Here is a 13,461-nt window from a genome sequence, read left to right on the forward strand (position 1 = left end):
CTAAGCCACTCCAGAAATGACAAGTGAACTACATAGGGCCTTTGTTCACAGACTGGGGACACCGCTATGTGTTCACAGGTGTGGACACAGCCACCAGTCTACAGTTCGCATGGCCAGTGGTAGCTGCTGATTAATCCATACTGTGACCACTTTGGAGTACCTCACGGTGGCCTATGGCCGGTCCTTATTAATCTCCAGTGATAGAGGCACTCAATTTACTGGACAGGAGGTGCAGGCCTGGGCCCACACCAATAATGTGCGGAGTCAGTTACATGTTCCTTATTGCCCACAGGCAGCTGGAATGGTAGAGTGATTCAACAGCTTGCTGAAGGATAAACTGTGCGCTTTAGGCCCAGGCTGGCGCTGTTGGTGCACTAACTTCCCATGGGCTATATGCCTTCTGAATGAGCAGCCCCAGTGAACGGAGTTGTCTCCCCTTGCCAGGGTTGTAGAAGGCTTGCTTCAGGCTATCAAAGTGTGCCCAGGCACCACTGCTAAACAGTTCTTGTCCCGGGCCTACCAGGGAGCTTTGCTCTTGCTGGCCCCAGAACCTTTGGAAGCAGGTAAACAGGCCACCTGGTCGTGGCCCTGGACTATACTGGTAACAAGAACCATGGGGGACCCTGTTGGAGCCCTCTGGACAGGGCTTATGCAATAGGTTGTGGGTAGAACCCTAGATTTGTATTGGCCCATGCTCTTGCGAATGTCACTCCCAATGATGCTGAAGGTTCACTGTTAAGGGGGAGTTTAGTCCTTAGTTTCTGGCCCATTCCTCTCTATACTATAACACTGGTAGAGCCCCCTGGTCTGCTACCCTTGGAGAAACTGTCTGGTACCACAGTTCAGGGGTAGCACCTCTCCCGGCCACCCTTTTATCTCAAGATGGGCAGGTGGCTTGTGTCCTCCCAGAAAGATGGGACTTGCCCCTAATGGTCCCTTCGACTGCTCTATCCTATCGCCCATGCTGACAACAGGGAACAGTGTCATGTCCTGAGCTCATGTGTCTGCTACTGTCCACAATGCTTCCCGCTGCTGGATGTGTACTGAATTACCAGTGGAAGCGGCTGAGGCACTGCCATAGCACATTACTTTGGCTGCGGCTGAGAACTGGACATGGCTACATACCTAGAGCACCACACCTTAATGGAACCAGTGACAACGGGCCACAGAAATGCTACTCCGCCATGACCATCGCAATCCTCCACTCCTCATAGACTATGCTATTTCCAGTGGGTGTGGATGGCTGGCAGGAAAACATGTGGACTCACAGGAGCAGGCCCCTCACTGCATAAAGCAAATAAGATCTGTGCCCAACTGTATCATGGGGTGGCTACCCCCTGAGTTGTGTGCTAACACCACCCTTGCTAATATTTCCAAGGTCTAGTGGAATGGCCCTACTTGCCCGCTGATTAGACCAGCCATTGTACATGGGAACATCCATATTTAGCTGGACGCATATTATCCACCTTGCCCCAATTGCCTAGTAATTGGAATCCTGTATATCACCGCTGGCATCAGCAGAAATGGGCAGCATGGTAGTTCTTCCCCCTGACTTTATTCATTCCAGGGGTGGGATTCATAGATGAAGAATTGCAGGTAGAAGCTTTAGCCCAGCACACCGCATAGGCATTGAACGCTACACATCAGGCTATAACCCTTTTAATGGATGAGACCACGCAAATTGGAAAGTAGTTCTGCAAAACCGCATGGCCCTTGACCTCCTAACTGCTGCCCAGGGAGGTGCCTGTGCGCTACTCCATGTAGAATACTGTGTCTACATTCCTGATCATGCCAACCAGACACAGGCAGTGCTCCAGGAAATGGATGCTAAAGTCCAAGTCATCTATGCCCTGGGAGAAAACCTCTTGACAACTTGGTGGAATTCCCTGGGGTCCTCCTGGCGGTGGACAGTAGCCGTCCTAGCCCTTGTAGCCTGTAGCCTGGTAGTATTTTGTTGTTCTTTATATTGTTGTTGTGGATTGTGGGCTCAAGGTTGCACCCTCTGGGCCAGATCCCGCGCCACAACCCTATAGGGGTGGAGTGTGCATCCCAGGCCTGGCTGTAATACAGGCTCATGGCTAAAGATAGGACTCTGGGTTTAGAATGTTACATTATTGTAGTAGGGCGCCTGCACTTAACTTATGTAAGTATGATTCAGCTTATTGTATCACACATGTTTGGCGGATTGTCACTATTGCTCTTTGACATATAAAAAACTCATGCGGTCTCCTAGCGCAGAAGTGTGCTCCCTGTAATATAGTTGGTGTCTGCTGTTCCATTCTCATGTTGGCTCTTCGTGCCTTCTTTCAACTGGGCGTCTCACCACCGAAACCTAACATTAAGTAATGTCAGAAACTTGATAACAGTAGGTTATGAGAATTGATTATGTCACATCTATAGGATGGAATTCTAGACAGGCAGTAAAAACAAATTATAATCAAAACAATGAGGAGAGATGGTTTATTGCCTATCTGAAAAGCAATGATTCACATTACTCCTAATGTGTGGAGAAACAGGCACTTTCTTACAATGTTAGCAATATGAATTAGTAAAAGTATGTCCAATGTTGTGTTAATATAAAATATTACATTTTCCCTGGGCTATAATGAACATTTCCAAGAACTTATAAATGCTAGCAAAGATATTTGTGTATATATGAGCAAGACTGTTAAGTATACTATTGTTCATAACAGAAAATATGGTAAGGGAACTAAATTTTCATCACTCGGGCACTGCTAAAATAATTTGGAGCATCACGTGATGAAACACTCAATCCATATAAAGAGATTAAAACTTTGAAAAAATATTTAAAATGTCATCATAAAAATATATTTATGAGGAAAGATGGACATAATAAGTGCACAAGCAGATTACAAAGATCATAAGTGACCTTGATCCATTTTTGCTAATGTAGATCTCTAGCTATTTATCTAGAGGTCTCAAAGAGTAAAAATAAGAAATGATCCTTCACTTCTATTCACGTAGAGCTTTCTTGTCAACATAGGAAGAGACTGCACTTTCTACCTGGATATCTCAGTATCCTTGTACACTGGGTAGGACCCCTTTCCACCTGGATTTCCAGAAAGCTCTGTCTGGTGGATTTGGCCCACAGCCCCTCCCTCCCACCTTCCTGCTCTGCCACGTTCAAGCTGCAGTTTAGGCTTCTGTCAAGGGGTGCCACCAACGAATCTTCATCATCAAATGTCTCTACATAAAGGGTCGGCCAGGAGCAAACAATACCCTGCCTCAAAACACAGCTTTTGAACCTATGTAAAGAATGATTCTAATTCTGTCTGAAAAAACGGATAGGTGTAAAAGAAGACTGAAAACACATATACTCTGGGATCTGCACATGTTAAAACACCAGATGTCAGTGGGCGGTGGAAGGGCTTAGGGCAGCACACAGCAGGTGCTGGGGAGAGATGATGGGGCCTGGAAGCGGGGTCTGGGCAGCTGTGTCCACTGTCCTGGACAGGGACGACAGACAAGGGGTGGAAGAAGGACTGGGCAGCCTGTACACGGATGGGATAAGGGAGGGTGAACACCCTACTCTCTGGGATAGACCCCTCTACAGCATGGACACATCAACCCACACTGAAGAGGAAAGAGACAAATCAATGAACGTGATATAGATTTGGGATCAACAGCAGATAGATTACTTTAATATACGTATGAATTTTCCAAACAGAATTGGTATCTGAACAAAAACCAAACAAAACAAAACTGCACTTCTTTTCCTTAAAAAAGAAAAAGAAAAATGGAGATGTCATCAGGCAGCTAGATACAGGATGTCAGCTCTGAGTCACAGACATGGGAGCTCAGCAAAGGGGAGAGAGGGATAGAGGTTCAGATATTGGACTAATTGTTTCAGCCAGAGTTTTATTAAATTTATTAACCTCCTGACATCCTTCCAGCAGTATCCATCATTTTCTGGGAAATCCATTTGAGATTGGAAGTCCAGCTTTGGTTTGAACTGAAGAGAAAGCTGCACTGATAAGTGTGAGTATTTGGGATGATAGAGCTAGAAAAGACCTAGAAACTCACACATGTGCGGGCAGAAACAACTTTTATTTTATTTTTCCTACTTCATTTTTCAATGTAATTGAATAAAACACATAATTTTCCAAAGTAATGAATACATGTGTACATTACTTTTCTGAATCTATTTACAAATATTTCTGCTTTCTTTCATTTTTTAAAGTAGTTTCAGGTATACAGCACAATGGTTAGGCATTCATGTAATTTATGACCTTTGTGAAATTTTTTATTCTGGATACAAGTCCTTTATCAGATGTACAATTTGTAAATATTTTCTCTCAGTCAGTGGCTTGTGTTTTAATTCTCTCAACAGTGTCTTGGACGAACAGTAGATTTCAATGATGAGGAAGTCTGGTTCATTTGTTCATTTATGGTTTTGATTTTGCTTTAAGAATTGTATAAAAGAAATCTTCATCTAACCTAAGGTCATGAGAATTTTTTCCTGTGTTTTTTTCTAGACATTTCATAGTATTTTATTTTATATTTAGGTCTATGATTCGTTTTTATTTGACTTTTGTATGTGGTTCAATAGATAAATCACAGTTTATGTTTGTGCTCAGGAAATGTTTATTTTCTTGTCCCAGCACCATTTGTTGAAAAGACTATCCTTTCTCCTTTGTAGCTTCGTCAAAAATCAGTTCTCCATATATATATGGATTTATTTCTGGACTCTATTTTGTTTCTTTAATATACATTTCTACCTTCATCTCAAGACCACAGTGTTTTGATTACTATAGATTTACTATGAGTCTTAAAATAAGGTAGTGCTTAGCAGAAAAACAAATGGCATAGATGATAAAGGCTCTGTTCATCCCTCTGGTGACCAAATCAAAGTTGTGACAGAAACAAGGAGCAGCAGCAAGGAAAAATAGCCTGGGATGAACAAGCCATACAATTAGGGAGAAATCCAAGAAATCACCCTGCAATGGCAGAAGGTAGGAAGGGGCGAGGATGCGAGACTGCCCGGTCTTTAGCAGCTAAGTGAGATGGAAGCTGTGGCAGTGGCAGCAGCAGACACTTCTTAACGGGGCTGTTGACAGCAAGCAGATTTTCACAGTGATGGACCTGCTCACTCTGAGCATCAATGCCGATTTGGCTGCTCACAGGGTAAACCAGGGATTTACAATGAGACTTTGTTGGAGTGAGAGTCTAGACAAAACTCACTATGTACAGAAGTGCTGGCGGTATCCATTGTTTCCTGTTAAGCCCTCCCACCTATCAGTACGCTGCCATAGCTGTGAGGTCATCAGACTAGATAACGGAGGTTACTCTGTCCAGAGGATTCCTTGAAACCCCACCTCCCCCAAATTGTTGCTCCACCCAAGCCACATCCAGGTATATCCTTAGCAAGTCAGGTGCTCCTTGCTGAGTAGTACCTAGACTCACACTGGAGGCAGCTGGCCTTGGTTTCTGGTGTGGCCTTTTGAGGCAACTATAAGCATAGCATCTGTGGATTGCTTGCTGAATCTTTTATTTTTTTAAAATTAAGTTTATTGGGGTAACATTGGTTAATACAATTACATAATTTTCAGGTGTACATTATCATTTGACATCTGTATATTCTATTGTGTGTTTACTGCCCAAAGTCCAGTTTCCTTCAGCTATCATATATTTGATCCTTTTTACCCACTTCACTCTCTCTCTACTGCTTTATATTTGACCACATTTACTCCGTCTACCTCTCCCCTCCCCCCACACCCTCTACCCTCTGGTAACCACTAGTCTGTAGTCCATGTCCATGAGTCTCTGTTTGTTTGTCCTGCTCATTTGTTGCTTTTAGGTTTATATCCCACATATAAGTGATATCACATGATTTTCAACTTTTTCTGTCCGGCTTATTTCGTTTAGCATGATTATCTCGAGGTCCATCCACGTTGCCACAAATGGCAGTATTTCATCTATTCTTATGGCTGAGTAATGTTCTATTGTATATATGTACCACAGCTTCTTTAGCCAATCATCTATCGTAGGACACTTCGATTGCTTCTATGTCCTGGCTACTGTGAATAATGCTGCTATGAACATCGGTGTGCAAATATCTTTTCTGATATGGTTTTCAAGTCTTTGGGGTAAATACCCAGTAGAGGGATTACTGGATCATATGGTAGATCAATTCTTAGTTTTTTTGAGGAACCTCCATACTGTTTTCCGTAGTGGCTGTACCAATTTTCAATCCCATCAGCAGTGTATGAGGGTTCCTTTTTCTGTATCCTCTCTGATATTTGTTATTACTTGTCCTGTTGAGTATAGCTATTCTAACAGGTGTGAGATGGTATCTCATTGTGATTTTGATTTGCATTTCCCTAATAGCTAGTAATGTTGAGCATCTTTTCAAATATTTGGTAGCCATTTGTATGTCCTTTAGGGAGAAGTGTCTGTTCAGGTCCTCTGCCCATTTTTTGATTGAATTATTATTTTGTTGTTGTTGTTGTTGTTATTGAGTTGTATGAGTTATTTGTATATTTTGGATATTAGGCTCTTATTGGAGGCATTGCTTGCAAATATATTTTCCCACTTGGATGATTGTCTCTGCCTTGTTGACGATTTCTTTTGCTGAGCAGAAGCGTTTTAGTTTGATATAGTCCCAGTCATTTATTTTAGCTTTTACTTCCCATGCTTTTGAGGTTGAATTCATAAAATCCTCTTTAAGTCCAAGGTCCTTGAATTTAGTTCCTACGTTTTCTTCTGTGCATTTTTTTATTTAGGTCTTATATTCAGGTCCTTAATCCATTTTGAGTTAATTTTCATGTGTGGTCATAAACAACATTTTAGTTTCATTCTTTTGCAGGTGGCTTTCCACCTGCACCATTTATTGAAGAGGCTTTCCTTTCTCCACCATATGTTTTTGGCTTTTTTGTTGAAAATTATTTGCCCATATAAATATGAGTTTACTTCTGGACTCTCAATCCTGTTCCACTAGTCCATGTGTCTTTTTTGCTGCCAATATCATGCTGTTTTGATTATCGTCACTTTGTAGTATAATTTGAAGTCAGGCAGAGTGATGCCCTCAGCCTCGTTCTTTTATCTCAGGATGGCTTTTGCAATTCGGGGTCTTTTGTGCTACCATACAAATCTGATGATTTTTTGTTCTATTTCTTTAAAAAATGCTGATGAGATTTTGATGGGGATTGCATTAAATCTATATAATGCTTTAGGTAATATGGTCATTTTAACTATGTTGACTCCTCCAATCCAAAAACGCAAAATATCTTCCCATTTCTTTGTATCTTCTTCGATTTCTTTTAATAGGGGCTTATAGTTTTCATTATATAGGTCCTTCACATGTTTCGTTAAATTTATTCCTAGGTATTGTATTCTTTTTGTTGTAATTGCAAAAGGAATTATTTTTTTCCACTTCTTTTTCTGACACTTCATTATTAGAGTATAGGAACACTATGGATTTTTGAACGTTGATTTTGTGTCCAGAGACTTTACTGTATTTGCTTATTGTTTCTAATAGTGTTCTTGTGTAGTCTTTAGGGTTTTCTATATAGAGAATCATATCATCCGCAAATAGTGACAGTTTGACTTCATTTTCTATTTGGATGCCTTTTATATCTTTCTCTTGCCTGACTGCACTTGCTAGGACCTCCAATGTTATATTGAATAACAGTGTGCTTACTGAATCTTAGCAAGTGGCCCAGGAGAGATAGAGGCTGGGGCTAAATTTGGCCTGCAGCTGAACCCCTCTCAGGACTGTGCCACTGGACACCTACTTCACAAATCCACATTAATAAGACCGGAAGACTTAGGAGTTTTGCTTAATACATAGAAACAGACATGGAAAAGCAGCCAAAATGGGAAGACAAAGAAGCAGAAACCATATGACAGAACAGAACAGAGATCCAGATATAATGGAGTCAAGTAATTTAACAGATGCAGAGTTTAAAACACTGGTTATAAAGATGCTCAATGAACTTTTAGGAAGTGTAGAGAACTCCAACAAAGAGATTAAAAAAAAAACATAAAAATGAAAATAGAAATTATAAAAGGGAACCAGTCTGAAATGAAGGACACATTATCTGAGATGAGAAGTATATTAAATGATATAAACAAAGGAATAAACAAAGTGAATAAAGAAGAGGATCAAATGCCCTATCTAGAGGACAGGAAAGCCAATCAGGACACTCATTCAGAATGGCAAGACAAAAGATGCCAAGATTATAAAAATAATGTAAGGAGGATATGGGACACTATTAAGGCTCTAAATATTCATCTGATTGGTGTAACTGAAAAAAATCAAGATGTTGAACAGCTGTTTGCAGAAATAATGGTGGAAAACTTCCCTGACTTGGTGAGGGAAATGGACATAAACCTCCAGGAAGCTCAAAGAATTCCAAAAATCAGGGATCCAAAGAGGCCCCCACCAAGACACATCATAATTAAAATGCTAAAGGTTAAATACAAAGAAAGAATACTAAAAGCAGCTAGAGAAAAATAATTACTTATAAGGGAACACCCAGAAGTCTGGCAGCTGATTTCTCAAAAGAAACTATGCAGAACAGAAGGGCTTGCAAAAAATATTTGACAGGATGAAGACCAGGATCTACAACCAAGAATAATTTATCCAGGAAAGCTATCATTTAGAGTTGAAGGACAGATAAAGAGCTTCCCAGACAAAAATAAGTTAAAGGGATTTATCACTACCAAGCCAGTATTACAGGAGATGTTGGAGGGACTTCTTTAAGAAGAAAAAACATATATCAAAAACAGGAATAAAGAATGATAACAACTACATTTCTATCAATAAGTACCTTAAATGGAAATGAATTAAATGTTCCAACCAAAAGATAGAGTGGCTGAAAGGATAAGAAAACAAGACCCCTACATATGAAAAGGAAGGGGATGGAAAAAGATATTGCTTTGATGGACCTAGAAGGTATTTAATACAGACAGAGAAAGGTAAACACTATATGATTTCACTTATATGCGGAATCTAAGGAATAAAAAGAACAAACTAATCAAAAACAGACTCACAAATATAGTGGATAATTTGGTGACGGACCAAGGGGCAGGGGATTTGGGTTCTGTGAATGGGGCGAAGGGTTAAAGAAGTACAAATTAGTAGGTGATGAATGGTCATGGGGATGGGGAGCACAGCATAGGGAATGCAGTTAGCATTAATACATTGGCTAGGTGGAGGGTCACAGGAGGGAGGGAGCAATTGGGGGGATCCTTTTATGAACTAGATGTCTAACCAATGTACTATATACTTGAAACTACTTAATTTTTTTTTAAAAATCACCGAAGAAGAAGAAGAAGAAGAAGAAGAAGAAGAAGAAGAAGAAGAAGAAGAAGAAGAAGAAGAAGAAGAAGAAGAAGAAGAAGAAGAATATGGTGCTTATCCTGTAACTTTGTTCTTCTTTTTCAAAGTTTTTTTTTTATAGTCTAGGCTCTTTGCATTTCCACATGACTCTTAGAATAAGCCTGTTGATTTCTTTTTAAAAATATATGAATGATAGGACTTTTATTAGGATTGCATTGAATCTATAGATCAGTATGGGGAGAATAGACATTCTAACAATACTGAGTCTTCTAAAACATGAAGGCAAATGTCCTTTCATTTATTTAGACCTTCTTTGATTTATCTCTTCAATGTTTTGCAGTGTTCAGGGTACAGCTGTTGAACATCTGTGGACATAGATGTGAAACAGATTATCTCTATGTAGTTCATACTTTTTGATACTATTTTCAATGCTAATATTTTTTATTACAATGTCCAGGTATTATATTTTCACTGAACTGTCAGTAGCCAAATGTTGCTTAGGAATCTTTTTGATTGAAAGCACAGGTTACTCTAGGATTGAAAGGATAGTTTACGTTTAACAGGTGTGTTAGTCAGGGTTCTCCAGAAAAACAGAACCAGTAGGATGTTTATATATAGATAGAGATTTATTTTAGGGAATTGACTTGTGAGATTGTGGAGGCTTGGTAAGTCCAAAACCTGATGGTGGAGGCTGGCAGGCAGGAGACTCAGGAAAGAGTTACTGTTGGAGTATAAAGGCAGTCTACTGGTGAGCCCTGAAGAGCTGATGTTTTAGGAAAAGTCCAAAGGCTGTCTCCTGGCATAATTCTGTCTGGCCCACAGAAGTTTAGCCCTTTGTTCTTTTTGGGCCTTCAACTGATTAGATGAGGCCTACCACATTATGGAGTGCTGACTGCTTTAGTAAGTCCACCCATTGAAATGTATATCTCATTCAAAAGCACTCTTACAGAAATATCCAAAACAATGTTTGATCAACTATCAGGTACTGTGGCTCTGCCATGTTGACAAAATTTACTGACACAGTATTCATTGATTTCTATTTCCATATTAGCTTTTAGATATTATTGGCAAAGCACTGAAAGTAGGGAGAAAAATGTCCCAGAGAAAGTTCTACAGATCATCTCTAGAAAATCAGTCACTAAAATAAATAGTCGAGTAGCTTTTAACTTTATTCGTGAGGTTCGAATTGAATTGTGGAATTTTCTTCTTTATGCTCAGACAAATCCACCTTGATGAGTCCCAGGTTCTTGGATAGTAAGGAAAAGAGAGAGAGAGCTTGTATGAATGTGTGTGTGTGTGTGTGTGTGTGTGTGTGTGTCTGCCTCTGTGTCTGTGTAATGGTAACCTGTGAAGAATATTGATCATGAAAAATATCTGAGGTTAATTACTGTGTGTTATTTCAGTCCTGCTCAATTCCTAGCAAATATTAGGAAACTAATCAGGATAACTGTTGCCGTTAGTTTTTTCAGCTTTTCTTGGCCATCATGATTACCATGGTGACTCAGTGACTGCTGTGGGGATTGATACGAACTGAAAATTCATTCATGAATCTTGCCTGAATCACTCATTACTATGGTGGTTGTCAATTGTTGCTTTTATAATTCTGTCATTCTTTCTAGATTTATAAGTTAAAATTCAAATGTTGGGTAGGGTTTTTCCTTCTCCCTATCAATTTTTTTTCATGTAGTTATTTATATTAGTATGACTCACAGATTTCTATTTTTCTCAAAGGGTTACTGCCTTGATGCAGGACAGGGCAAATTTCCCCCAAGTGATGGGGAGACCAAGTCCTGTAATAAGAGAAGGAGAAGGTCCTTTGGTGGAGAATGTACAAAGAATTCAACACGCACACCAAAGTTGGGTCAAAAGGAAAGTTTATTAGAAAAGGGGTAACACTCCAAAGAATATGGTCTCCTCTCAGAGGCAGAGAGTGAGAGGGACAATGAGAGAGACAGTGAGACAGAGTAAAGGCACAGAGACGGACCCCGAGTGTCCAAGGAATTCAGTTTATATGTCATTCTTTAGTTCCTATTTCCTTTGATACGGACATACAGTGAGGAAAGGGAAGAGTATATAGCATGAGAAGGTAAGAATATGTAGAGTGAAAGGCCTACTGGCAGTTTCCAGCCTTTAATCCTTAGGTTCCCGCATAGTTTTAGCCATAGGGAATGAATTTGTTGGTTCCTGTTTCCCCTTCACAGGCGTGGGGAATGGTTTGTTAGAAATCCCAGTAGAAATCTTCCTTTGTTCTGAAGGTGCCCTGGCCTGGCTGCAGGGCTGATCAATATAATTGCAGCCTCTGATTGTGGCTTGACTAACATTTTAATTCTCTTGCCTCCTCCCTACATTAACCTAACACTATGATTATGTATTTTTATGCTCACATTGTCACATAATTGCCCAGTATTAGCCACATCAAGTTGGGTTCTGTGTCCATATGATGCCTCCCTGGAGTCCTTTGAGTGTGTACATTGCTCTGTGAGCCTGAGTATCTCCCCATTTATAGAGAGGAGGTAATGATGTTCACGTCAGAGCATTGCTTTGAGGCTTTAAAGAGAAAAAAAACGTAAAAATGACAACCTACAGCACGTGGCATCCAATAGGCCCTCAAAATGGTAGTCGCTCATTCTTATTTTTCCTTCTTGATTCTGTCAATGTGATGCCTCAGAAATTAACATAATAATACCATGACTCTGAATCCATGTGAGGCGCTTGGGAGGTGGGGAGGCCAAGCACTGGCACCCTGAGATTGGAAAGTCAAGTGAGGGTGTGGTGGGGTCAGGGAGATTGACACCCAATTCTAGACCAGGTTATAGCTCACTCCTAGACCCTGGTAGCCTGGCGAAGAGGAGGAGACCAGGTTGTCGGCTGGTTCCTGAAAGAGGTGCGCAGAGTCGAGGGGCGGGGGGGGGGGGGGGTGGGGGTAGGAGGCCTGAGAGGAGGAGGCAGCGACTGGAGCTTCCCAGGCCCAGGGCACAGGGATGGCTGGGGAGGGTCCCCGGGCTCCTGCGGAAGCGAACCGCGCCGGCCGCTCCCCAGGCCGCTTTGCCGCTGCCCGCGCCCCGCCCTCCACGGTGTCTGTGCCGTGAGAGGGCTGTGGGCCAGGCAGCTGCGGGAGAAATGGCGGAGCGGGAGCTGGGCCGGGGGACGCCGTGAGGGTGGGGGGACGTTGGCCGCTCCGGGCCCTGAATCTGGAAAGGGGCCCATTGGGCCCCGCGTCCTGGGCGATCTCCTTTCCCACAGGCGCCCGGTTGATGCCAAGTCTCCTGTCTGCGCGGTAGGTTGGCGATTTCAGTCGGCAGGGTGCATCAGTGGAGGAGCGGCTTGAGGAAAAGTTGGAGCAGGAAAATAGCCTGGATTTCTGGAGGTGTGTGGAGATGGGGGGTGGTTAGTCATTGACTGGAGACCCGAATTGGAGGTGACTGTGACCAGAGGTCAGGCTTCCAGGAACAAATCCTAAAATATGCCTTTGTACCAGCTTCTAGGCACTTCCCTTGACTTCTTGCTTACTTCCAACCAAAATTGCGAATAGGAAAAAACGGGCTTGGAGGCCAGGGTGAAACAGAAGTCATCATTTACAAGTACGAATACACAACGTGGTTCAGAGAATATGCGGGCGCCCTTCCCCCAATTTATGCTGCGCAAGGCAAAGGGATGCGGTGCACCTAGTGGTGAAACCGCAGAATGGAGAAGGGAGCAACCGGAAGGCTCTGACAGCAAGAAAAGGTGTCGTTATCTGGAACCTTAAAACAGAGGGCCTTAGTAAAACGAGAATATTCTACCAAGCGGACTATGTGGTGATAAATAACATGTGGCGTCCCGTTACTGGTGTTAGTCTGTCCACCAAGTGCTCAGTTATTACCATGGTCTTCTGTCTTTATCTTTTCATCTGTTTTTCCATAGGCTTACAGTAAGGCCGGTCACTTCTGCAAGGAAGGAAAAGGAGGAAGAAACTGGCTCAGTTTTTGGAGGTTGGTGGGAAGGGGGAAATGCAGGGGACAGCTACAGAATAATATCATGGCAGGTCTTTGTGATCTGCCTCTCCTACTCTGTGTCAGATTTGCATACTGCCCCAGCATCCCTTGTCTATTTCCTGCAGGAGAAATTAGGAATATTAGGGTAGGTGTGGGTTGGGCTGTGAACGGGAGGAGAAGATT

The sequence above is a fragment of the Pteropus vampyrus genome, unplaced genomic scaffold (genome assembly GCF_000151845.1).
Source record: "Pteropus vampyrus isolate Shadow unplaced genomic scaffold, Pvam_2.0 Scaffold1115, whole genome shotgun sequence".
Lineage (NCBI taxonomy): Eukaryota > Metazoa > Chordata > Mammalia > Chiroptera > Pteropodidae > Pteropus > Pteropus vampyrus.